The sequence below is a fragment of the Acomys russatus genome, chromosome 1 (genome assembly GCF_903995435.1).
Source record: "Acomys russatus chromosome 1, mAcoRus1.1, whole genome shotgun sequence".
Classification (NCBI taxonomy): Eukaryota; Metazoa; Chordata; class Mammalia; order Rodentia; family Muridae; genus Acomys; species Acomys russatus.
This window is the reverse complement of record NC_067137.1, coordinates 97,918,503-97,942,436: the sequence shown is the minus strand read 5'-3', so window position 1 is coordinate 97,942,436 and position 23,934 is coordinate 97,918,503. Positions and strand designations below refer to the sequence as shown.

General features: G+C 39.7%; 1 protein-coding gene across 32 annotated transcripts in view; it reads right to left on the bottom strand.

Moving 5' to 3' along the window:
- The window catches only part of Nrxn3 (neurexin 3), a 1,522,640-nt gene that overhangs the window by 1,351,987 nt on the left and 146,719 nt on the right, over positions 1–23,934 (bottom strand). The window contains exon 1 of one of the 32 annotated variants that reach the window (XM_051149950.1): positions 7,430–7,542. The exons of 30 other annotated variants lie outside the window; for them this stretch is intronic. The gene's annotated coding sequence lies outside the window, so the exon portion shown is untranslated. Of the gene's footprint in view, positions 1–7,126; positions 7,291–7,429; positions 7,543–23,934 lie in introns of those variants that run through there. One more of the 32 variants, XM_051149939.1, reaches the window with a different exon arrangement.

Here is a 23,934-nt window from a genome sequence, read left to right as displayed (position 1 = left end):
CAGATAGCCTGCAGACCAGATATTTACATAATAATTCACAACAGTAACAAAATTACAGTTATGAAGGTACAACGAAATAATTTTGTGGTAGAGGTCGCCACAACATGAGAGGCTCTATTAAAGTGTCACAGCATTAAGAAGGTGAAAAACTACTGCTCTATTGGAATATTGGTCATCACTTGACAATTTTCCCTTGAAGGATTTTACCACCTGTTTCTATGGCATACTGAATATCTTAGGGCTGGTGGCACTCAGAGGAAGGATAGCAGGCTACCAAGAAGAGACTTGATACCCTATGAGCATATACAGGGGGACGAGGTCCCCCTCAGTCACAGTCACAGGGGAGGGGAGTAAGGGGAAAATGGGAGGGAGGAAGGAATGGGAGGATACAAGGGGTGGGATAACAATTGAGATGTAATATGAATAAATAAATTAAATATATTTTAAAAAAGAAAAAATCCCTGGGAGATCAACAGTTGCTCCATTCTTACTCCATCTTTATCGTCATTGGTCTAGGCTAGTTATTTCTCTGGGCACAATGACAGCTCTCAAAGACAGGCAACTTCAGAGGACCATCAACAGAGCAACTCAAGACTCTTTTTAAAAATTAGCTGGGAAAGAAATAGTCCTATCATCCCACCAAGAAATGCATGGTACTGTAGCATCGATCTTGTGGTCATCATGCAAGGGAGGGGCAGAACCCTGAGGCATAGTGACATTGCAGAAGACCTCAGATCGAGCTACATTTTACACCCAGAGCTGCTCCTAAGCGTTCTCCTTAGGGAACCCTCTAAAACTCCTTTGGGACTATTCCAGAGTGCTGCAAGTAAAAGGTCGCAAGGTCATAATGTCCAGGGAAATGATAGAGACTATAGTCTACCTTTCTTACAGTCTCCCTCTGCCTCTGTGTCATCCCCTGACTATTTGCCTTTCTGCATCTGAGAAAATCAAGAAATCCTTTTGGAAACCAAGAGGCAGGCCCATATCATTTTAAATGTCACCTACATCCCCATGTTCCTCTCTTCCCCTCTCAGGCACCAAACATGTGAATGCCAATTCTATATGAAGACATTAGGAACCTGAGCTCTTTCGCAGGAACAACTCAACTGTGTAGCAAAGAAGCTGCTGAGTTCCCAAAGGCTACTGTGGAGATGGTGGGCACAGTTAGGGTTACACATGTCTTTCCATTCCAACAAGTCATGTCTTATTCCCACTCTCAAGGTGTCTTATGCATGTTAACTCAAAAAAGTCATCTCTGAATTCTGTACTTAGTAACTACTTGACTTTAAGAAAGACACTTAACAGCATAGGGTCCCAGTGCCCTCTCTTACAAAATGAGGATGGGTTTCACGAGCTGCTGTGTCAACACACTGACTCACACACAAGTACAAAGGACAGTAACTAACTGGTATGTCACAGAACATTCTCATTCTTACGCCTCTGAGCGTCACAGTAGTAAATGATATGAGTTACTTTACTTTGAATGAACAAGTGACCCTTGACAGGGGCCCTGTAAAACTATTTATACAGTTATGTTTCATCTAGCAGTGTTAGGAATAGGCCTCTAATGGGGAAATTGAAGCCCTGGTTAGGGACATTCTGGGAGTGGACATTTGATCACCTTTATTTGGGTGGTTTCCATTAAGAATTTGTAAGTAAATAAACTGTGTAGGAGCCATTAAGGGAACAATTCTCAACCTGAGATGTACTGCCAACCCACAGAAACCTCCATCCTTAACCTGCCTTAGGTTTTAGGCTCAAAGCATTTTTTTCCAGTCCACCAGCAAACAGTGAAAAAAAAAAATCCATCAGGAATTCCCTGGCCTTCCTGCTTTGAAAGCAGTCACACTGGGGAGAATCTTCTGAGCATAGAGTTGTCTGGCAGTCCCTAAAATCAGCTCCCCTGGAATAGGACTGTTTTTCAAACCCTAGACTGCCATCAAGTTGGCCATGAACTGTGAGCTGCCAGCTAGGTGTTTCTGTTTCCAGAGCAAATGCACCAAGTAAAGATACTGTAAAGGGAGATTTGTTGCTGGGACAATGTGGGGAAGTAGGCAGTTGCGATGGAGAAAGAAATTCACCTTCAGAGAGAGAGCAAGCATTTTTATGTGATAAATCTCTCTACTGTGTGGACTCTCTAGTCCCAAGCAGTGTTAACAATTTCTTCTATTATCTTCTTGTTCTGACATAAGCTTGGGAGATCAGAAGTGTAAGCAGGTAATTCAATTGCCTCTCCTCCCTGCCAAGCTGTTAAGCAGGCACTTCTAGCATTGCTCAGGCTTAGATCAGGTTTCCCAGAGGCTGCCAAAATGAGGCTGATAAAATGAGCCCTTTGAGAAGCAGTGGAAGAATGTGGCAAGACTGGAGGATGGTCCTCCATGTGGATACAAACAGTTTGGTTGCCAAGTACCTGTTCAACTATCTGTGAGACACAAAGAAGATGACCACGGCCATGTGATAATCTGAAAGTAGGGAAACCTCATTCTGTCCCATAACTGTTCAGAAAAATAATAACTTTGTGTTTATCTCAAAGACAGCAGAGGGTTGGCAGTTAAATCATCTGTGTCATGATTTTATTCTGCATTCACCCAACAAACATTTCTTGAGGATATCTGTGGCAACCTGTGCACACACACACACGCACACACACACACACATGCACATGCACACACTCACATGACAGCAATAATGAGAGCATTTGGTATTATTTTAAAAGGAGTTCTTTGGGAGTAAAATGTGGATAAAAGGGAATGATGGGGTGAATATGTTCACAACATATCACATACATGTATGAAATTATCAAAAATTAAATTAAAAAATTTAAAAGTCCAGTAAGGCAGAACATAACATCTGAACACTGAGGAAAAATAAGGTGGTATGGGTTTAAGAGGAATTTGGATATAAAACTAATAAGCTGTGCTTGACTGGTAGGATGTGTAAAGGAAGCTCAGGGGTGCCAAACAGCAGAAAAGACAGAGGAGAAGCCCTGCTAGGAGGATTATTCCCAGACATGGCTAAGGATACAGAACAGGCTGAGGCCTGCTGAGCAATCACTTCAGTACAGGACTCAAAGGGTCAACATGCAAGAGTCCAAATGCCCCCACAAATTCCAGGCTGTAATTCTATCAACCGCCGAGTCTCCTTTAGCCCTTTGCACCTGCTACATCTAATTTGACTCAAACAGGCAGAAACAGCCCTCCAAAGCACAACACTGGATACTCTGCTAGAATAACAAAGCTTGACAGTAAAACAATTCCCCCTGAAGAAAGAAGATGGGGAGGAAAACCTGTGTTGAGGCTCAGTATCAGAAATTAAAAAAAAAAAAAAAAAGTGTACAAAGTCCAATAGGGGACTATCTACACAGGACTCAGATTGAATCTGTATGTCCTGACTAGTTCCAGCATAGAATCCTTTCTCCTTATCTATTCCTGCCTCTAAGAAAGAATAAAAAATATAAGAACTCTGTTTTTGAGAACTAAACTATTACTCCCTACTCCTGACCTCAGAAGCCCTTGGGACAATGTAGACATTGGTTGGTAGAGGGAAAGAGAAACTATAAGTAGCTATAGCCTTAGGACAATGCATCAGGCTCTCAAGCCTGGGGCCCTCTCTTTGTTTCTGTATGAACAGTAGTGAGCAGTTATACCAGGGTATGAATAGGTCACTGTGATACAGACCTTGTGTAGCTTCAGATTGGAAGGAAGGCATCTCAGGAGCATTCATGGAAAGAATAGTCAATCATTTCCAGTAATATGGACCCAACCTGTTGGCTACATTGATTTCTAACTCATTATTTTAAAAAAAAACTCTGGGGTCCAAGATGGAGCTATCTAGCTGTGGCAATATCGCTTTAGGGTCAGATATTTTGGTAAGTAGAATTTGCTGGCTTCTTGACTTTCCTGATCCAGACCTTCTCCAACCCCAGCTGCTCATCTCTGAGACTTTCTGTTTTTACTACCATACTCAACTCAGTTCTCTGCTAGAGGTTGTGGAGGAGCTACCAAGAATCCATCTCGGAAAAGGAACTTTTCTCATCTTGCTTTTCTTCTGGAGAAACCTCTTTTCCACTGGTCTCAACTATATACTTTAGAAAAAGGGTGTTGAATAATCTTTTATCTTCTATTTCCCACTAACACGGCTGAGGCAAAGATGAAAAAAAAAAAAGAACCCTAGAAGGTGTGTGTGTGTGTGTGTGTGTGTGTGTGTGTGTGTGTGTGTGTGTGTGAATACTGCAGTCATCCTACAGCTGTGAGCTGCAGGGTCCAGAACAGTGGTTCTCAGCTTGTGGGTTGCAACTCCTTTGAGGAAGTCAATGACCCTATCAGCTAAGACCATCGGAAAACAGAGATAATTACATTACAATTCACACAGTAGCAAAATTATAGTTATGAAGTGGCAACAAAAAATAATTTTATGATTGGGGTCACCACAACATGAAGAACTGTATTAAAGGGTCACAGCATTAGGAAGATTAAGAACCACTGGCCTAGAGAGCAGTATGTAAAGCCTAATGACAAAGCCAACACAGCAAGTGACACATGGTGACATTAATCTCGGTTACATGAACCAATAACAACCACCTGCCTTGCTAAAGACACCTCCAGCTTTTTATTATCTGTCAATCTTTCAAAGCTTATTTTTATTCTTACTCTTCCATGGGGTACTTTCCCTAGCCAAACTTTGCAGCCCAAAACACACATCACCTCATAAGGAATCCATCCCAAATGTGTCTTTCCATAGACACTTGCAATGCAGTTGAAGTAAATGTTTTCTATCTGGATCCACCCACTCTCTAGCTGTGCAGTCTTAGGAAAGAAGCATAAGATGATGCATGACCCTTGGTTTTCTCCTCTGTGAAAGAGGATGAAGCTTCTATCTGTACCAAGAAAAATAAATTAGACAGCACTCCCTAGGTGGGCTACACAGTCCCCTACCTGGTAGGGGAAAAGGTGGACTAGTACTGAGGCTGGGGGTGTGTCTCAGTGGTAGAGTGCTAAGCTAACATGCAGGAAGTCCTGGGTTCAAACAGTGCCCAACGCTGCATAAAACTAGGAGTGGTTTGGCACATGTCTGTAAATCCTAGTACTCGGGGGTTGAAGGGAAGAGAGTTAAAATTCTCAGTCTCAGGCCACCCTTGACTAGACAGGGCTTTGGAAGGCAGCCTAGGCTGCATGAAATCCTATTTCACAATGTGGGGGAGGGAGGGAGGGAGGGAGGGAGGGAGGGAGGGAGGAAGGACATGGTATTTCACTTTGAGTATGCCAAGAACTCTATTGTCTATTTGTGTGGATTGAATGAGCGAATATACCTACCCCCATATCAAAGTCAGAGGTTGGAACAGGAGCTGAGCCCAGAACCCCAACCCCTTAGCCTCAGCCCTATCCTCAATTCTCAGGCAGCCTCACAGCCTTCACAGTTGCAAGAACTTACAAGATACCTAGAACCCACAACTCCATTCCTAAGCATCCACTATTAAAAGGGACTCAAGCTTCAGGCAGCCTATGTAGCTTGGATGTATGCTACGACCCACGGCAAACACTCTGAACCAAGGAGGCTCTGGTCAGTGCTGATAGAATATTTTAGTAGCTGAGAAAATAATAGAATATTTTATTAAGCACAATGGAAAGGGAGACTATGCATTTTCTGATTCTGTTCCAAACAGCGATGGGGAGAAAGGCAAGCACTGCACAGCTATCAGAGAGGTCCAGCCTAAGGAATGGGTAAGGGTCACCCAGTCATCTCCATATTGCCTCCCAGAGGCAAAACGTTCAGGCACCCTGCATTACCTACACCCCCCCCCCCCGATTATTTTTCTTCATTAAGATGTAAAGAAGGCAAAGCTACCCATTTCACTTCTTTCCCTGTTGACAGCATCAAACATGAGGTTGTCAGAAAAGGAAGTAGAAATGGCTGTTTGGCTGTTTAAATGAAAAGTGTGCACAGCCTTATATTTCAGCACCCATGTTACTGCAGAAACATGCGAAACCAACTATTGGATGAAGGCTATAGCTTTTTCCATTTCTGTATCCTGTGATATTATCTTTCATGAAATCTGTCTTATAAAATACCTGAAATTCTACGTCACTATGTAGTTAATAATGAGATAAAGAGAGAGGTGGGGAGGAATGTTTGTTGAGCAAAAAAATTCTACCTGAAGGGATCATTCTATGATTCAGCAGAACGTATTTCTTCGTAACTCTAATGGGCATTATATTATTCCATTCGAAGTAAAACCTGGTGTTCCAATTTTAGCTTATGCCAAAGTAATAGATTTTTGGTACTTCTAGCCCATCAACATATATTTACTGAGTGCCAACTGTGATCTAAGTACTACATTGAATAATGCACAGTCCCTGGTCTCCAACTAAATTAGCACTGCCCTAGTAACTACAGTTACAGTTATTCCTACCCAGTTCTAGAGCAGTGGAACTGTCATTTCCCCCAACACACTTTCTAATTCCCTCATCCCTGCCCCTTGCCTCGACACCCCTTCCCCACAAGGAAGCCAACCAGGTGCCTCTGGAAATTGGGAGGCTGCAGACAACATCTGGTACACTAAGGGAATGTGTTTGTCTCAGCCCAGCTCAAAATAGTATCTGACAAGCCTGGATCACACGAGTTCTAAAAAACTCACGAGAAATAACCTAAGAAATCTATAGCTGCCTCCTCCAATTTCGCTCCCTGTCTGGCTGCTTATTGAGTTCTGCAGCCAGTATTGACAACGTGCAACCCTGCTTCTGTCTGCCTGCTCTCATGCAGCGGTAACCAAAAACAGGGGGTGGGGGAAGAGCATTACAGTTATGATTCATGCCTGAGACCCTGTTCCCGAGCCAGGGATCAGCCTACAGGCAGAATTTCCAAGAAAAAAAAAAAAAGAAAGTAAGATTTGTTAGAAAGAAAATGCCAGGGTCTCTTTCCTTCTTTTGGTTCACCTCCCCACCCCCCTCTTCTCTCAGGGCCACGTTCATCATCTGGCTCCTTCAAACCCCTGCCCCCTCACCCCCATTTAAGCTTCCAAATTCTACTTTTGTACTAAGATAACACATCCTATATAAAGAGGATGGGGTAGAGCCAGCCCCACCACAGCTCACAAACCTTTTGCTTTAAGGTGAGCTGAAAGACTTACCTGCCGAGCTTGAGTTAATCTCACTGCAGAAGTGGAAGTGCAGAGTGCAGATCCCTGGGAAAGCATAACCTTGGGAGTCTGGGATAGAGGCAGGGAAGAGAGGGGCTACCACATTGCCCAAGCCCTCCAGTCCCGTGTCTCTCCCGGAAGGCAGCAATTGATAATCTCACTAACACCTACAACAGTGTGCAGGAAGCTGCCTTCTTCTTAACTAACACCGCCCTCAGTGTTCGTGATTTTGCAACTCTTCTCTCACCCTTTGAAATCTTAGTGCAGCACTGGCAATTAGAAACCTGCACACACCTGGAGCCTGGGACAGGGTGTTTTGTGTATAGGTGGGAGCTTCGGTCAGCAGAGAGGGCTCTTCAGCAGCCTCCTCCTCCTCTCCTGAGGGATTTATCTGAATCTGCAGGCTTGTGTCATGCCAAACCTATCCCCTGCCTTAGTGTGAATCAGTGACTCAGGAAGTCACATGGACCCAAGATTCCCAGAATGAGCGCTCTGTCCTAGGAAGCACCAGAGATATCTACTCTCCTGTTAGCCACAGCCCTTAAATAACTGCTGTGATCAGAGTGCATGACTGAAGAGGACATTTCCAAACTGCATTGTTATTGCAGTGAGCAAAGTAAAAGGCAGAGCAAAAAGCAGCTTTCTATTGCAACAGTTGCTTCAGCTCCTTTCTTCCTATTGGCCAGTTCTCAGGTACAAGGCAACGGCCAATGTTTGGATATTCTGAAATAAATGCGGGGGATCCGGAAGCCATTTATTCCAGACCTGTCTAGAAGCCCTAAGTCATCCAGTGCTAGGGTTAGACAAAGTTCGGAAGGATATTTTTCTATCCTTGAACCTGCCATCTATTTAATCCTACCTTAGACAAGTAAAAGAAAAAAGGGAGGTAGAACACTATACATGGAGCTGTCATTCTGTGCGATGAATAAAGATAGACTCAGTTATTAGCTATAACCTCTCACAAAGAAAAGGCATCATCTCCCCTTGTGTCTTAGTTGTGTTAATTTTACTAAGAATAGAAGTGCTTGAGCTTTATGCCATTGTAAGGTGCAGTTCACAGCACTTCCCATGACTTAACATCATCCAAAATCCCAGTACTTCTATGAGGTATGAATGGTTGATTTTTTTTTTTTTTTTTTTTTTTTTTTTTTTTTGCTTTTTCGAGACAGGATTTCTCTGTGTAGCCTTGGCTCTCCTGGACTCACTTTGTAGACCAGGCTGGCCTTGAACTCACAGCGATCTGCCTCTGCCTCTGCCTCCCAAGGGCTGGGATTAAAGGCGTGTGCCACCACAACTGGCTTTTGATTATCTTCTTAGTTAAGATTTTTGTTACTATGGTGAAACACCATGACAAAAGTAACATGGCAGGGGAAGGGTTTATTTGGATTATACTTCTGTTACTGTTTATCTTGAAGGATCTCAGGACAGAAACTCAAACAGGGCAAGATCTTGAGGGCAGGAGCTGACATTTGGAGAGGTGGTACTTACTGGCTTGCTCCCCATGGCTTGGTCAGCCTCTTTTCTTATAGAACCCAGGATCAACTGCACAAGGATGGCACCATTCACAATGGGCCGGGCCATCCCCATCAACCACTAATTAAGAAAATGGCCCCTGGGCTTGCCTACAGCCCAACTTTATGGAGGCATTTTTCTCAATTAAGGCTCCCTCTTCTCTGATGACTCTAGCTTGTTGACATAAAACTAGCCAGGACAGTTATTCTCCTAATGTTAGAAATGAGCACATAGTATTTCAGAGACACAAGGCAACCTACCTGTCCATGATAATAGGATACTAAGGGTCTCTCAGGATTGGAAGCTATACATCAATCATTTCAGACATTTTACCTGTCATGTTTCACCCCATTGAACATATGCTCATAGTGAACCACTAAGTCCTTTCTATGTTTTACATTTAAATTCTATGGTCATTTGTGTGTGGGTCAACTTCAGAGCATCCCTCTGCTGTACAAAAAGCCGACTAAGATATACTCATGGGATTGAGATCTCAAAAGGATCAGGCAAGTTCCTCATAATAAGAAACTACTACTGAACACTTAGAACTGGACCTTCTTGATTAAAATTCATATAAATACAAATTTCCTATGAGCCATCCTATATATTCAACAAATGGATCTACTAACCCACTTTTAATAAATTGCTCTTCTCATTGACGAAGGTTCTCGCTGTTGAATGTGAGGTTTTTAAAATTCTAAGCAATTACTTATTCTGACGTTTTACTAATTCAGACCTTTCTGGCTCTCAAGTGGAAAGCCCTGCTTATAAACCTTTTCTTCAAAATGTTAGCTTATTCATACGCACAGTCTCCTCGGGGCAGACAGAACGTACCACATCCCTCATCTTATCAATATTCAGAAGAACATGCATTGATTGTAAGCAGATCAGCGGTGCAGAGCACACGGCGTACGATGTATAATAAACCTCGCCGCGCACAGAACTTCATCATCCTCCGAGTGATTCATCACTCGCTACGTGCTTTAAGGCAGAACCACCATTTTAACAGGTCCACTGCTGCCTTTAAGCTGCTGTAGTATTAGGATTTAGGAAACTAGGGATCTAGTCCAGCCTCTACAACTCGGCACTCTAACCTGACCGAGACCTTAAGACCTTTCAAAACTAACCACCTGTAAGTAATGACTATGCTGATTGGTTGAGTCTTCCTTTGGGCACTGCTCATTAGCTCAGGACGATGCTGATTAGCTTACTCAATGAGTTGGAGTTAGGTATGAGTTATGGGTTTAATCTTCAGGTGAGCCAGTTAGCCTCATACTAGTTCAAAAGTAGTCCCTTGCCAGATACAGGCTATCTGTGCAAGCCAAGAGACACGAGAGCCTCCCTTTGTTTAGCTTTTCAAGCCTTGTATCCTTCCAAAATCCACACTGAAATGTAATCTCCGTTTTTGCTTGTATTAACTCTTGAGAAGTGACTAAGCCAGGAAAGCTCCACCCTCAGGAATAGATTAGCATCTTACAAAAGAGGATCATAGAATGATGTTGGAATCATTGTGGCCTTCACCAGACACTGACTCTCCTGGTAACTTAATTGAACAGCAGTATGCAAATTTCTGTTGTTTACAAATTACCCAGGTGGCTGCAGAAGTCTGGGGATTGGGGGGGGGGGGTCGGTGAGTATGTCTCTGAAGCCCTGGACTTGATCCCCCAGCTCCATAAACAATCTAGTCTCATATGCTTTTACAAATGAACACAGACAGCTTTAATCATCAGCTTGGGGAAAGGTACAACGCAGACCAGAATATAGTGATGATGTACCATGACAATCCATCACTAGTAACCACAGACCAACAGGTAAGACCCCAGCCTTGGAGTCAATGGCAGTGAGGGTACAGGGGGAGGAAGAAAAGAAGAGAAGTCAGAGACCAGCATTTATACTAATCCCACCATGATTATAAGTTATGATATCCAGGGAAAGAGCAGGTATGTCCAGTAAATAGCTCAAGAACAGTCATCTGCTCATTGGAGCCCAGGCCCCTTAAGCACTCTTTGGTCCATAAATTTTTTTTTCCAGCACATCTTTGAGAGTTCATCATCCCAGGAAATGAAGGAAATGTTTCAGGGTTGACAGACTAACGACTAGGTAAAGTCACTCTAAAGTCTGTCTCTAAAGCTAAAGACTATAAAACTGCTGCCAATACTGAATTCAGGTTCTAGAGGCATTGCCAGCAAAAATGCTGCCAGATCACAGAAGACAAGTCAGATTCAGTTTGGAGATGACTAAAACTTCAGGACAGTCACTCTGCCTTTTCCCTGTTGCTTTGGGATGAAAGGAGATGAGAGGACTTTAGTTCCAAGGCTAAGAAACAACAGAAAATTGGTTTATCTTTTCCACACTGAGAAAAGTGTATCTTAAAGAAGAAAAATGTGTTCGTTTCTTCCATGGCTTTCAATATTCCCAGGAGAAGAGAGAAACTCTTTTGCAGTTGTTTCTATGCCACTTGAGAAAAAAAATTACTTGTTTTTCATTTCTCATATCTTAAAATTAAATGACAATGGGTGCAGTCTAAAGGAATGCTTCTAAAAGAAAATCCCACTAGTTGGATCTAATTCTAATTTTTCTCTGTAACGGTTCGTGTCCAGAAGAAAGAATGTCTCTCCTGGTTTGCATTTTTCCTCTTTTGACTATTCTATACCAATGGAATAGAATATTCAATGGCTGCAACTATCTGTGATACAGGAAACTGAAGACCATGACCATTACAGTCACATGGATTTCCCAAGAATCCACAACACCGAGAAATGGGTAGAGTGAATAGTAAACATAAATAATTGTGAAGATAGCCTGTATTAACAGCCAGTTATTGTCAGCGCAGTCCAGCTAAGTATGGGTTCACAAGAAAGCAGCTAAAAGTTCAATGTCATTGAACTCTGGTGCCCCATATTTGACCAATTCCCTGTGGTGGGGAGGCCTGGTGGCACTCAGAGAAAAGATAAGCAGGCTACCAAGATGGGAGACTTGATAGATAGATAGATACAGTGGGGGAGGAGGTCCCCGTCAGTCACAGACCTAGGGGAGGGGAATAGAGTGAAAGCAAGAGGGAGGGAAGAACGGGTGAATACACATGAAGGGAAAACAATTGAGATGTAATCTGAATAAATTAATTAAATAAAAAAATTTTTTTAAATTTTAAAAACTTCAATATCATACAACACTTCAGAGAACTTTCAGGCTAGTGCTAAGGAAAAAATCAAAGATATTAGGAGAAATAAATAGGATATAGATATGAAAGTTCTCATCCACAGAGTAGGAGAGCTGTAAGTCCTATACCCTGCAAAGCTCCCTAGGAATCTTATCTGCACCCAGCAAGTCAACCTGTCATCAAACAATCTGTCATTTATCAAATACATTATTAAATGTTTTTCAAAACAAGGGTATAGACCTCTACCTCAGGGAAGATGAGGAGACATAATTGTCCTTTTTAACAAGCACAAGCATCAGTTGTTGCTGCTGGGGTCTGAAGTCTCTAACTTCATTTGATTTTGTTTTCAAAACACTCATATATATATATATATGTATGTATATATATATATATATATATATAGTCATACTTGATTCATACAAGATTCATAATCTTGATAGATTAACCCTTTTTGTTGTCATATAATAATTCTCCCTATTTCATCTTAAGTCTAACTTATTTGATCCTACAGTGCCACTCAAGATTTCTTCCAATTAACATTGTCATATTGTTTTCCTATAATCTTAATTTTGCCCTACTCATGTCATTTCACTACAAGTTATTGCATTATAGAAAGCATATAGTTGGGTCATGCTTTTAAATTGAGATTGGCATTCTCCTTTATTTAAATATCAGGCCTTTACATCTTATGTTGTTTTTATACATTAGAGAATATATGCACCATTTATTGTTTCATTCCCCAGCATCAAAACCTGATATGACATTGAAACAAAAAATCTACAAGAATGCAGAACAATTCCATCAGCCAAGAATATTTAATTCTCCTTTATTGAACACTTTACCCAAGAGTAATACATATTTTCAAATTTATATTGTATATACCAATATAGCCCATGAAACAGAAGCCCAACAGTTTTTTAAATGATACCACACAGATTATTTTCCAACTAGACACTTAACTAAATTAAAAAGAAATGATGAAAGCAATTAAAAATAATTTTGAACTAATCAAGATATATCAAAATAACACATGATATACAAAAGGCTCAAGAATAACAAATAATATACTCCAATGGAGGAAAATAATACAGACCATATAAAATACATGATGCATCAAAGAAAGTGATCTTAAGAAGTAAATTTATTTTAAAAGCATATATTAATTAAATGTAAAAAATTGGTTTTAGTATGATGATTCATATATCCATATAGTGTATTTTGACCATATTTACCCCCAATATTCTCCCTTGTGTCTCTTCATGTCCCCTGATCCCCATTTTCTTCCCAAAGAGTCTCACTTCTATTTTCATGACTTATTCATTAATTAATTAATTAATTTGGCATACTAATGAGTTTAATTAGGTTGTCTTTCAGAAATATGGGCAAAACACTACTTACAGGAGCATGGGCAACTTACCAATGTCCACACCACTAAAGAAAATGCCCAGAAAAGGAAATGTGTAATACTAATTGCAAATCGTATAGCTCATATCAATAATCTAAATTAAATAAGAAAATGGAGATAATTGGAAGTAGAAGGATACAAGGGAGAATATTGGGTATATATGACAAAAAACACATTATAGGCATATAGGAAATGCCATACTAAATCATACTAAAATGAGGTGATGAAAGCATCTCAAGATTAAAAATAAATTCCAAGGAGAAGAAAGACTAAAGAGAAAACCAATGACTAGTCAAAGTAAAAACAAAATGTTATTCTAGAAAATGAATGAGACAACAATAAAAACAGCTCAAGAATCAACACAATTAAATCATCTTTTGAAAGACTGACAAAGAGAAAGGATACAAGTGACCAACACTGAGAATGAAAAAAGAGATGTCAATACAACCCTAGAAGATGTCAAAAGGAAAAATAAATGAACATTACAGGCAATTTTAGCAAATAAGTATGACAATTTAAATTAAATTAACCAATTCTTTAAGTAAATAAATAACAGCCACAAACCTTCACTTGATATTACAAAGTCATTTACCTATCGAGTCACTTATGTATTAGAAACTCAGATTCCCAATGAAAATTCTACCCAGGACAGACTTGGTAATCAGACCTTGATGGTTTTAGAAGAAAGCGCTCCCAAACATGTGATTTCTTAGTAGAAATTTTCTAAGTAGAAATTACATGAGTTTAGTAAGATTACAGAAGACAAAATATGTGTGTAGATGTTAATTATACTTCTGTATACTAACAATGATATGTAGATAGCAAAAACATATTATTTTATAACTCCTGAAAATATTAAGAAAGCCTAACAGGACTTGTATGCTGGAAAACACACAATGTTGATGAAATTTATTGAAGAAGCTCCTAATACATTGAGACATACTATGTTCATGGGTAAAAACCCAACACACTAAACATGCCAGTTATCACAAATTAGTACACAGGTTTAATGTGACATCTGTTGACATAGAAGCAGTATTTTTTATAAATACAAAAAGATTACTTTAAAATAGTTATAGAATGGAAAAAGAAGTAGAGCACCTAAAGCAATACTGAAAATAATATTGAAATAAAGAAAGCCAGCACCCTATTTCAAACTTTACTTTATAACTTGCTGTATAACAAACTTTATTGTATAATATATTAATAAACACTGCTGGACAATGTTATGTGGAGAGACACAGGAATGTATAGCTAAAAATTTAGACCCAACTGTCCTGAAACTCACTCTGTAGACCAGGCTGGCCTTGAACATGTAGAAAGCCTCTGCCTCTTGAGTGCTGGAATTAAAATCAGGTGCCATCGTTGGCTGGCTCAACAAAATTTTGAACAAAGGCTTAAAAAGCATTAATGGAGAAAAATTAACTTTTCAATCACATTAGTTCTCAGACAAAAACTAAACTTCAACCTATGTGTGATATTTTCATAAAAATTACAACATGGACTACTGCTCAGCTATTAAAAACAAGGAAATCCTGAAATTTGTGGACAAATGGATGGAACTAGAAATCATCATACTGAGTGAGTTAACCCCAAAGCAGGAAGAATCACATTGTATATACTCACTTATAATTGGACACTAGTCCAAAAGGCATATCCCATGGAAGTCTTCACTTATTAGGAGATTGGGATAGATGTGAGGACATCCTATTAGGATTCTGGGCAAGAGAAATGTAGGAGAATGGTGAAATAGAAGGATCCAGAGGGTCCTAGAAACCTATAAGAAGAACACCATGACGGGTAGATCTGGGTCCAGGGCATTTTGCTCAAACAACTGCACCAACTAAGGCCAATACAAGCAGTAAACATTAAAACCCTGCTGAGATCTAGCCAATGGACAGGACATTCTCCACAGTTGTGTGAAGAGTGGGGACTGACTCGGATATGAACTCTGGTGCCCCGTATTTGAACACGTCCCCTTGGTGGGGAGGCCTGGTGGCACTCAGAGAAAGAATAGGCAAGCTACCAAGATGAGACTTGATAGTTTATGACAATATAGTGGGCAAGGAGTTCCCCCTTGATCATAGACCTAGGGGAGGGGAATAGTGTGAAAGAGGGAGGAGGGAGGAATAGGAGGATACAAGTGATGGAATAACAATTGAGTTGTAATCTGAATAACTTAATGAAATTATTTTAAAAATTACCCTCAAATGCATCACAGACTTAAGAAGAATTTACAAGTGTAACTTATTTAGGAACAAAATACAGGTGAGACGCTCGAACATGCCACACCTGGTGGAGAGTTCTTGACAACGATAACACAGTCAGTAAGAGAAATATTCACAGAGTGGTCTGCATTGAAGTTATACTCTTTCTTCTCAAGAGATCCTGTTCAGAGGATGAAAAGACAAGCTACAGAATGGGGCAATGTACCTGCAAGCCACACATTTAACAAAATACAAAAATAAATAAAAAACTCTCAGTTCAGTGTTTGTTTGTTTTTTTTAACTCATTGAGGCAAGGAGAAGAGCCAACAATGCATTTCACTAAAGACAGCATACAGACAGCAAATAAGTGCAAGGAAACACATTCCACATTGTTAGTGGCTGAGAAAAACATGCGTTGAAACCGCAGACCACAGTGAGACTTCACTACACATCTGTCACAAAGCTATAATAAGATATGAATGTGTGCAGTCAAAATGCCGTGACTGAAAAAAGTCTACCACACGGACCCTCCAGGAACTGCTGTCAGGGCCTCTGGGAAACGCTTCTGTTGTTTCACTTAAATAAAGAAAAGAAAAGAAAAACTAACTACATAATTAATAGCAAGTGTGCTACTGTGTGTACATATGAGAAAGTGTGCCCAAACATTGGCAGCAGCTTTTTCCATAATAGCCAGATATGAAAATAACGCTGGTATCCTTTAACAGGTGAGTGGTGGAATAAACTGTGATATGTATTTTACAAAGTGAATAAAGCGAAAACTGAAGTTTGCTTAAGGCATGATTTCACTTAAGCAGAATTTTGCAATAACGGAACTACAGAAATGGAGTGCAGATTAGTACTTTCCCGGGTTTAAGTAGGGAGCGAGGTATAAGCTAAGTGGGCAGGTTTACCACAGACAACTTGAGAAAGGCTTGCAGAACTCTCTGCCTTTCCTGGTGATGGAACTGTGCATCCACTTTGTTCCAGGCTGCTATAAAGGAAAATAAGTAAAGGACACATTGTATCTCCATGCATTATTTCTTATAACTTCACTCAGACATGCAATTCTTGCAAAATAAAACATTTAATTTTTTTAAGTAAACAAAAACTTTCACTTATTTTCCCTCATTATTTCACTGGTTGAATCTTTTTCCCTTGCATTCTCTGTGATGGGCCTTTACAAGGCACGGGCACTGAATGACAGGCTCTCTTTTCGGTGGATTAGTGAACCTAGGGCTCTGAAAAGCAGTTTCTAGCCTATAACTCATCATTGGTCCTCAGATTCATGGAATCTAATCCATCCTTCTCCAGCTATTTTAGAACACTTTAGGGACTACAACTAGGCTTGGGTTGAACAAGACTGATTTAATACTTGGCCTTGCTTTCCAATAAAAGTAAATCATCTACATTTTTACTTCAAATGCTAAGGTATCTTACATAATAACATTTTATCCTTAAAAATTTTTTATCCTTTGTGAACCTTTTGACCTGAAATTAACTAGTAGGTAACTGATATTAAATAACTTTATTTCACTTGGCTTATCGAACTTCAAGGGTGTTCTTGCAAGAATTTGTAATGTAAATTACCACTTCCTCCAGAATGACACTTGTTTAGAAAATGTATAAACTATTACAAGTAATAATAATGATAGCTAACATGAAGTATAATACACAGGATGACCATAACATTAAGTTAATAACTAGCTAATACTGACTGATTGCTGCTGAGCAGCCTGTACCATTTCACATATGCCCCAGTGTATTACAAAAAGGTACTTTGACCATTGCCATTTACAGACTCAGAGTGAACTTTCGTAAAGGAACACAGCTTGCACATACTCAAACTTAGACTTCTGACTATACAGCCCACCATCTTAGACAACGAGTCAGCATTCCAGTTTCTTTTAAAATCTAAGACGTCAGTCATTCCATTCTATCAGAAAGTTCACAGCATGGAATGCCTGCCCATCAGTAGGAGGGACTCGCATGTCTATAAGTTCAGCTTCTCGCTTAGGGTCAGTGTCCCTAGGGAATATGCATTGTAACTGTTTTCAGTAAGCAGCAGGGTTAATGCACACATGTCAGTGAACCCGGATGTTCAGTAGTGCCAAGCCTCAAGTGTTAACATCTGCACAGTGCACTCTTGGGTAGCAGAACCATCCTTAAGGCCAGTGGCACAGCTTACAATGTGAACTCACATGAACTCACAGTGACTTCTGTGTCTGAACTTTTGAAAGACCATCATCAAACTCCAGCTCTTATTAGCAGATCTTTGAGATGCTTTCATTTTCATTTCTGCTCCTACTGTGCCCTCTTTTCCTTTTCTGTTCACACCCACTTGGCCCTGGTTCTTAACTTCCCATCTCCCAGGTTGTCTCCCTTCAACATACTCTTTCATACCCTTAATTTAATCAGTCTTACATAGTGTGAAAGAATAAAATATCTTGAGTCTAGAAAAATGATATCCTTCCTTTCTGAGAATAAAAACTATTAAAAATGTTTTTTTCTCAAACCTTGCTTGGTATAAAAATCGTTTTTTGTTTGTTTGTTTGTTTTGTTTTTTTAGTTTTTATTTTTTTTTTGATGCACTGGATTTCACCTAGTCTATTTTTTAAACATTCTTAATATGCATGACTCTCTTTGAAATACTGGGTTTTTTTTTATCTTCTTTCTCTTTTTCATGTCTACCTACACCCTCATGCACACACACACTATTTTTAAGGGATTTTTCTTGCCTGCCTTCCCTGCAGTTCTGCCTAGTTATAGCAAACTACACAGCGCCTTGCTGTGTACATGAAAGTTCAACTCAGACCACAGAAATTGAAGACTAGTACTTCCTAGCAGGACATGACGGAGTTTCAAAACTGTCACAAAAATAAACAACCCAACAAAAGCTTGTGTGTTCTCTGCAGGATAGTGTCTGTCCTTGTGGAGATATGGTTATTCAATTATTTTTAAATCCATAAAAGGCCCACTTTAGCTCCCTATAAGTGCTCTATGAGCACGGAGCCCACACCTGTCACAGAGAAAGGTCACCAGCCTCTTTCAGATATGCTCACACACTTAAGGTATTAACCTTCTTAGTAACCTCGGTTGCCTTTTATGAGCTCATACTCTTTGGACCTTCTTCCATCAAAGTGTCTCAGATGCTCCTATCATAGGCCATGTCCAATAGTCCAGACATGACTGGCTTCTCTTAGCTTGGGTCAGTGGAGCGTAATAGTGAAGAGATGGTCAGAATACCTGATACACTCAACCAACAGTAAGAAGGCTTTCTTTCAAGTTGTAGATTTCCACGGCAGTGTGTATTCTGCGTAGGCTAATGGTGCATAATGGTAACTCCCAAGCGTTCATAGCTGTAGAGAGGAGCTGGAATAGGAATAAATGCTTCTCATTCGACAGCTAATGAGAATCCAGCTGAAGATGGGAGATTTCCCTCTGTCATGAATCTTGTGTCACTAGGAAGAAGACAAAGATGCAGTAAGCTAGAACCAGTAGCAAAAGTCCTGTGTGAAATGCATGGCATCCCAAGAAGTCTGTTCTCCTAGACCTTTAACACTGGTGTCCTGAATACTTAGACTCCTGTTGTCAGGAGTTGGCAAGCTTTCTATAAAATGTAATGTGAGTGTGTTCAGGCCTTGTAACTCCTTAATAATCTCTGTCAAGGTATTCAGCATTGCCATTGTAAGGAAATGTGATGGAGAATAAAGAGTATCTCTATATCCCAATAAAACTTTATTTATAAAAGTAAGTGGTCAACTACATTAGGAATCTGAGGTATAGTTTAACAAACCATGTGCTAAAATTAGCACAATAAAGATCAACAAGCACTTGAAGTTTTAAAGTCATGTGCACAAAACACACACACACACACACACACACACAAAACAGAATAATGAAGGGTAGCCTTCTGTAGTAGGTATTAGTCTGTACTACAAAACAATAACAACCATTACAAGTACCACTGAAAGAGTAACTGAGTACAGAAGAAAACCTAGAATCTCTTGAAGCTTAGGAACAGAAAGCGTGGCACAAGCCAGTGATGGGATAAGAGAAATCACTAGTAAATTTTATCTACTGCTAAACTTTTCAACTTGAAAAACAAAAGGATGGAACTCAGTTCAGTACCTTGCGCCAGACTTAATTTTTATATTGAACATTTAACCTCTGATCTAGAAAGGTGTTTTTAAACAAGGAAAAATTCATGGAAGGAATCATCATAAGGGAAGTAGGCAATAAACTTTAAGAAAAATAACCAGCTCCCTAGAAAACATATAAGCAAAATCAAAGCAGAAAAGTTTTAAATGTTACAATAAGTGTTTGTAACACTAAGTGACAGTAATATTAGCTAACAAAAATCTATCAAAATAGTAAGAGAAAATATATTGCTTATGGGAGTATGAACTAGTATAGCCACTATGGCTACCAGCAGGCAAATTCTAGCCAGGACAAAAAAATAGAACTACCATATGACCCAGCTATACTACTCCTGGGAATATACTGAAATGAATTTACTTTTTTTTTTTTTTTTTTTTTTTTGGCTTTTTCGAGACAGGATTTCTTTGTGTAGCCTTGGCTATCCTGGACTCACTTTGTAGACCAGGCTGGCCTCGAACTCACAGCGATCCACCTGCCTCTGCCTCCCGAGTGCTGGGATTAAAGGCGTGCGCCACCAACGCCCGGCTCAAATGAATTTAAATCAGCACGCCGCAAGATGCCTGCACATGTTTATTGTGGCCCAATTCACAATAACCAAAAGATAGAATGAGCCTAGGTGTTCATTAGCGGATGAATGGATAAATATAATGTTGTCAATATACACAATGGCGTTTTATTCAGCCATTCTAAAGGATGAGAAAATTACATCATTTATAGAACACCGAGTACAATGGGAGATTATCGTGGTAAATGAAATCAGCCACATCTCAGAAGACAAATGTCACCTTTTTCTCATATATGGAACCTGGGCTGTTCAAACACACAGATAACATAAAAATGGGAATGCTGTTTAGGAAGAAGAGGGGGGCTAGGAGGGTGAGGAGACAAGAGAGTGTATTGGAAAGTAAACATGATCAAACTACATGAGCTACTTAAATAAAATGACATTATGAAACCCATGCCTTTGTACTATGTGTATATATTAATTAAGAAAAAGTTAAATCTTCAAGAGAAAACTGATAGGTGCATAGCATAAAGGAAAATGGAGAGGAGTTTATGCTACACATAGTAAAGTTTTCAAAAACAAAGTCATATTTCTCAGCCCTAACAAAGGCTAGCAGAAGCAGACATGGCCATCGATGCTATACCACTCAGTGTAAGCTGCAAAAACAACTTCTTTATTTTACAGATACCAAGAACATTACAGATTCTTGTATCTTATATCAAATAAGCTCACTACTATCATTTGACAGTAAAGAGGTAGAACAGTGATTATGTAACCAGACATACACATAGCATCATTTGTGACTGAAAAAAAGTAGACTATGTGTAGAAAGGAGGGATCAAGTGAAATGTGATACATTAACACTAAAGAATATTATTCAGCCATTAAAATTACATCTCCTAGCAATTTAATGGCTGGGGAAGACAAATTAAGAATAGCAATATAGTTCTAGGCATTTTTTTTTTATTTTTTAATATTTCTCTATAATGTCCACATGCTCTGAACCCAGGTTAGCAAAACTTTCTGTAATAAGTCAGGAAGTAAATATTTCAGGCTTTGCAAGACATGGTCTCTGCTGGAAACACTCAGGTTACCATTGAAGAAAACAGCTAAAAATAATATGCATACAAATGGGCATGGCTGTGTTCCAATTAAACCTCATTTATATAAACCTCTGGGACCCCTGTTCCATAAGGACACAGATTGATTTTCATAATAAGAAAAAGGGAAGCTGACGTCTATCATCAAAGTGATTTTAATAAATTACATTCATTAATGTCTTTCACAACCCTAATCTTTGCCTGTATTCATACCCCATAGCAGTCTCTTCCTTCTTCCTCTTATTGGTCCCATTCTTCTTCCCAAATACTGCCCTTCCCATTCATATCACAGCTTTCTCCCTAACATTTCAGAGTAGGAGGTTGGTTTTTCAGTGATTCATTACAGGACCATTTTGAGTATCACTGGTATACCCCATATGTCTAACTGTGGCCAAAAGATTGTTGTACTTGGCATTGCAAAAACAAGTTCAAATCCTGCTTTGGTCTCTGACTTCTTGAATGATATTAGACTTTAACCAGAGAGCATTAGTGATAGCTATCCCACCAGGTCAATAAAGTATCTATGGAATACTGGGAATATATGAAAGTATCTAGCCTTGAGGTGACAGACACTAGGTAATCATTAGAGCTTTGTGGCTTCTTCCTTTTAAACTATTGGAGACATTGGCTTTGACAGTCAGTTGTACTCTAATAAGGAATAATGATTTTGGAATGTTAGAAAAAGCCTAGAAGGTTCTTACTCTATACACAACTTCAAGTGACCTAAGAATGCAACTATTTCCTCCCCATCTCCTCATCATCTGAATAATTTAAACAGGAACAAAATACATAAAGGGACATTGCAAAGACTAGCATCCTAGGATAGCAGGTCACAGCTCACCAGCATCTTCACTATTCTTTGAGTCTTTATTGGACCATAGCATGCTCTGGGATGGGAGTAGAGTAACAAAATCAACACACTTGTAAGATGACAAGAAAGATTTGTCTCTTTAAAAATTTACCAGCAATCCTCTGTGCCAGGACCGACTGCCTTCTGGTAAAAGGATTGGAATCTAAGTGCCCCCACTGATCATATGCCAAAGGTTTGTTCCCAAACTATGCTATGGAGAGGTGGTGGAACCTTCTAGAAGTAGGGAATGGCTGGGGCATAGGTCAACTGGGGCTTGCTCTTAAAGCTAATACTGAGACTGTACTTCCTTTTCCATTCTCTTTTTGTTTTCTGGAAGCCATGGGGTAATTGTCTTTGCTTCACTATGTGTCCTCTGCATGACTTTCTGTCTCACCACTGAGACATAGCCAACTAACCAGAGACTGAAACTTCTGTAGCAGTGACACTAAAGGACTCCTTCCATTTAAGTTATTGTCTCAGGTATTTTACGGAAGCAACTGTCAGTTTATAAGACACTCTCATTATTCCCAGGAAAGAAGTGATTTGGCCAGAAGCCTTCATTTGTACAAGGAATACGACTCCATACACATCTAACGCTTTGGAAGTGACTATTGAAGCCCCTAGGAAACAGCCCTATAAAGAATGTAAGAACACAGGTGCTACCAAGGTCTTTATGAAAAGAAGGGAGACGGGATTCTAAGAGGTTAAGTCACATATTTGAGGTCACATGGGATCTTCCAACAGAGTGCTCTTTTTATTCAATATTCAAGACCACCTCCTGCCCGATGGCCTCACTTTGAGCACAACTCCAGAAGACTGGAGAGCTAACCCAATATCAACCGAATAATATGATGTGGGTTTTCCTGAAGGAAATTAAAAAGAATGTAGACAATACTGTTTTAGCAACAATATATAGAAAGCAACTCAGTGGTACTACTAATTGGAGGGCGAATACAGCTGTGAACCTCAGAAACAAAAAGTATAATGTGACTGACTAAAAGGGGCCAATGAACGCACTGCTAGTCTCAGAGCGTAAAATTCAGGATTCAGATTCTGACTCTGTCCTTGAAGGCTTCTGTGACATATGTTACTTACATGTTCTAGCACTTCACTTACTCATCCATCACCCAAAAATGAAGGTATCTACCCTGAAGATGATGCATTCTATAAACACATAAAAGGTTTCCCTGTGCTAGAGGCAGAACACGCATGTTTGCAGTTGAGCCAAGCAGTAGGGACCACCTTAATGTCTCGCCTAGTATTTTTAGTGGGGTGCAGCGGGCTGTGCTATCCCCCATCCTTCACTTCAATGCTTCCTCACACATGCAGCCTCAGAGAATCTCTGTGCAGGGTCTGGAGATGTGACTCGGTGGGAGGGTGTTTGCCAACAAAGCTTGAAGTCCTCTGTTTGATTAACCAGTGCTACCGAGGAAGCAAACAAACAAAAACACAGGAAACAAACTGCTTATCCAAGAACACAGTAAAGCCAGTTTTATCTGGCCACTTGCACTCTTTGAATCAATGGCTACAGAGACCATCGAAACTTTAGAACTTTAGTAAGCATACTTTTAAATTGACTTGGGTTTTTTTTTTTTTTTTTATCTTTTAAATTATAGTAAAGAGAGGAAGAAGAAGAAAAAAGACAATTTTAGGGTAAAACACTCAATTAACTCTGAAAATCAAGCATAATAAACTGAATATGGATCTGTCTGGCTACTGTAGCCATTTCCGTCTGCCCCATCTATCTACCCATCCATTACCCTCCTATCTCTCTTTAAGAAGACAAGCAGATACTGAAATCAGAGCTTTTAAAAAAAATTGCTGGTGAATAAGAATTCTAATTAACTTAGAGATCCTTATAGATAAAGGGAACATTCAAAAGCAGGGCAGTTTTGTTCGGCT